The following is a 4,528-nucleotide window of genomic DNA, read 5'->3' on the forward strand; positions in this document are numbered from 1 at the left end:
TGTAACAAACGGTCAGTTCCCTTAGGTTAAACAATAATTTTATATGATCTAAATTTTAAAAAGTATATTTTAGAACTAATAAATATCTGGTTCATGTGGAAATATAAAAAATTATAAACATAGAATTTGCATGAAAAATTCACTAACAACCCTACTTATATAAAAATATATTAAAATCAACTACAATGTGGTGCTGGAATGTGATAATAATAATAATAATAATAATGGACACTAATAGAAAGCCTAGCAGGATATAAAGCTGTTGTTAATACATGAAAATGTTAGCATTTCAAATCATATGGAGAAATTTTGAATTTTAAAAGAGACTTCTCAAAGATAAAACACAATCTCCTAACTCACAAAACTATTTCAAGTAAACTAATCACATATTGAATATTTTTTAAAAATTAAAAATTTCAAAATAAACATGGACACAAAGTCTCTGAAACTATTAAATAAATCATTAAAAAATAGAATGTATATTATGAGTTCACAGTCTAGAAAATATGACACTAAGCAAAGCCTAAGGAAATATAATATCCAAAGGATTTAAAAAGCACAATTTTTTAATATAGAATTCCTATAGGCTTTGAAGAAAAAATATTAATATCAAATAAAAAATTAAACAAAGAATATTCAGCAAATGAAATGCTATATATAGAAAATACAGAAAATAAAATCATTTCCTCATAAGATATATAAAATTTAAAAATATGGGACACACCAAGTCTTTATATTATACTTTCAGAGATCTTAAATTTTGATAACATAGTAGATTGTAATAGTCTTTAGGAACTAAAAGGATTCCAGTCATTTCTAATTGCAGTATGTATTTCTGAAATTTCTATGCAAGACAATTTTGTGACATTAGTCAAAATAACAATGCACATTTAAAATTTTACTTCTAAAAATTGTTCTACTTATTTATTTATTAGTATGAAATGGTTTAGGTACAGGATTAATCATTGCATAGTTGCAGCATTTTTTTAAAAGTAAAACATTAGAAATGAAATAATTATTCAACAGTAGAATACTAGATAAATTATTATGGTGCATTCTCTGATATAATAATTTTTATATTTGAAAAATAATGAAACAGCTATTTATGGCTAAACATTTTAAAAATAAATTCAAGGGAATAATTGTGCAAAGCTATGGATAGAATAAAATACAAATGTAGATTTTCATACATATTGTGTGTATAGAAAGATGCCTAATAAATTATGTCTCTACTTATCCTTGGGAAATTGAATGATAATAATCCAAATTGTAAAATATATGAATAATTTAGAGTAACTGAACTAAGATTTGATTAGCAAAAACAAATCAAAAAGGTCTGAAATAAATTGAAGCTAACACGGAGAAGAGGAAGGGGAACTTATCCAAAGAATAATGAATGGAGGATTGTGGAAAACTTAAACCTTTCCATGCTACAGTCCACTGAGTTGAGACTGATCAATAAAAACCATTTTAGAGGTTTTTAAGGTGAGGAGTAACGATTCTCTCTGGGAATAGATGTGCTCTACTTTTCTGTCACTTTTGATATATGGTAGACCGAAATATCTGGCATCAACAACAATGGGGTGGAAAGAATGGTTCCCTCCTTTCTGAACTTTTCCCTCTCCATCAATGAGGTGGGCAACAGATGTCTAATATTTCTATGTGGATTCAATTGATTGACAATATTCAAGTCACATATTCAGAAATTTATATTTTTTAAAGTATAATGTTCTTGTTGCCCATGCATAGTTTCCCATAAAATTAAAAACTTAAGTTATGACACAAATGCAATATTTTAATATACTGTATATTCTAATATTTATCACACCTGTATTTTATGCATCCAGTTTCTTTCTTCTCCCATTATATGTGACTTTTTCCACATTGTAGGACAAATATTCATTAATAACTGTCACTTGTAATGAACTTTTCTGAATTCCTTTTGAAAACTTTCTAGTGAAGGATCATGATATATTAGTTTCCTGTCTCTGAACCAATCAACCTTTATTAAAGTAGGATTTTTAGTCAAGAATAAAATTTTTAATGAAAACTACATGTCTAGATAGAATATGCAGTCTGTCCGAAGGTAGAGTTCTTTCCAAAAGAACAAAGGATAGTTAAAAACAAAAGCAAGCTTTTTCTCTGGGAAAACACAAAATGGCAGATGACTCTGGTGCAGCGGGAGGGCCAGAGGGTTGGAGGCTGGAGCCCCGGCGGAAGCAAGGCTGAAGACAAGGAGTGGATCCCGGTCACTAAGCTGGGCCGCCAGGTCAAGGACATGAAGATCAAGTCCTTGGAGGAGATCTTTCTTCTCTTTGCCTATCAAGGAGTCTGAGATCATCGACTTCTTCCTGAGGGCGTCATTCAAGGATGAGGTTTTGAAGATCATGCCTGTACAGAAGCAGACTGGTACTGGCCAGCGGACCAGGTTCAAGGCATTTGTAGCTATTGGGGACTACAGTGGTCATGTTGGACTGGTTGTAAAGTGCTCCAAGGAGGCAGCCACTGCTATCCGAGGGGCCATCATTCTGGCCAACCTCTCCATGGTTCCTGTGTGGAGAGGCTACAAGATTGGCACTGTCCCTTGCAAGGTGACTGGATGTTGTGGTTTTGTCTTGGTGTGGCTCATCCCTGCCTCCAGAGGTACTGGCATTGTCTCAGCCTCTGTGCCTAAGAAACTGCTGCTGATGGCTGGTAGTGATGACAGTTACACTTCTGCAGGGGCTGTACCTGCCACCTTGGGCAATTTCACCAAGGCCACCTTTGATGCCATCCCTAAGTCATGCAGCTTGCTTGACCCCTGAACTCTGGAAAGAGACTATGTTCACCAAGTTTCCCTATCAGGAATTCACTGACCATCTTGTGAAAACCCACACCAGAGTCTCTGTACAGAGGACTCAGGCTCCAGCTATGGCTACAACATAGGGTTTTTAAACAAAAAAAATAATAATAATTAAGTGCATGAAACCTGTTTTAAAACAAAACAAAACTGAAGTAGTATAGCTCCATAGGAAGACAGATGAAAGATTAATAGAGAGATGACAGATATAGAGGTTAAAAAACATGGAAATACATACAGACATGGACTGACACACATAAATGATAGTAGCATGTGGATTTGTCAGTATCAACTAAATTTCTACAAAATACATATATTAAGTTTAAAAGCAGAAAAAAGTAAACATTTAAATTGAATACAAAAGGAATACAAAATAAATTTGATTACCAATATTTTGACATTTAAGTGTGAAGGTTTGTGTTTATAATTCCTTAGACAAGCTTGAGTTTGAACTATATAAACTTTTTCAGCTTCAGTTTTTATAGGTTTATTTGAAGAATAACTCCTAACTCAATTGATTTGAGGAATAAATGAAAAAAAAAAAAAAAAACTATGTTAAGGGCTTATGACAATGCTCAACAAATATTAGTTCATTTTTAGTATTGTATTTGAGTGCTACATATTTTTTAAAATAATTCATGATTGCAATTAGATGATTGCATTCATCATTCAAAATCAAAATAATTAAATGGTAGAACTTGAGCTACCTGAAACCATAGTATACTTTCTAAGTTATATTACATCAATGTCTAAAAATTCAAGGAGATTTTGTGCATGAAACATTTTCTCACTCACTCTGGTAATTTCTAAAAGCAGTAAAAATAACTTATTTACATTTGTACATATTCAATACATAACATTTAAGCTTAAATATTATAAAAATTAATAAAGACACTAACTGCTAATTTTATTTTGAGTTCTGGTATAGGATATTTGTGAGAGAACTTTATTTAATCAAATGAATGCTCTCAGCTTCATAATGCCACACGTTCAAGTTCCTCAGATTAAATCCAGTCATTTTCATGAACACTGAGCACAATTTATCAATGTGTTGTGTTGCCTTGAGTGACACAAATTATTTTCCAGGGATCTCTGTTTGGGGATCTGTCAATTCCCCAAGTTTTGTAAGCAGAGCATTTACCATCTGGCATATTGCTTCATGTTAATGGAGAGTTACCAACATATCATAAATATGTGTTTTACTGATACTTTTATTTTTAACTTTTCCTCCCAATGAATATCAGTGCTCCTGTTGACAGCATTTCTCAGAAAAGTAAAAGATTTTCTTGTCATTTTCTTACAATTTCTAACATAATTAAGTTTTCAAATGTGTCAGAGAACATTGCTATCAGTGGCACTCAAACTTTTATGAGTAGAAGTGTAACCTGGGGAGCTTGTAAAAATGTAGATTACATGGAACTATCAAATAGTTTTGGGAAGTTTCAGATATGCATTCAATAAATCACCCTGGATTAAGTCGACAAAGTTCATTCATTAACTTGCTCAAAATAATACTGTTGATAGAACAATCACAAATTCTAATCTAAAACTTCATTTTAAAATCTATATTAAAAACATAATAAAAAAAATCTTAGTCCAAATTTGGCTTAACTTAATAATGGAGAATTTTCCCTAATCACTTTTGTATCTAAAACATAAGAAGCTTAAAGGAGTTGATATTTCATTCCC

General features: G+C 31.8%; 1 pseudogene across 1 annotated transcript; it reads left to right on the forward strand.

The window, feature by feature from the left end:
- The first annotated feature begins 1,144 nt into the window (after positions 1-1,144).
- On the forward strand, positions 1,145-2,953 carry LOC306660638 (small ribosomal subunit protein uS5-like; annotated as a pseudogene). Its single transcript has one exon. The product of its transcript is annotated as a small ribosomal subunit protein uS5-like (transcript).
- Positions 2,954-4,528: the final 1,575 nt, after the last annotated feature.

The sequence above is a fragment of the Sciurus vulgaris genome (genome assembly GCF_902686455.1).
Source record: "Sciurus vulgaris genome assembly, chromosome: 4".
Lineage (NCBI taxonomy): Eukaryota > Metazoa > Chordata > Mammalia > Rodentia > Sciuridae > Sciurus > Sciurus vulgaris.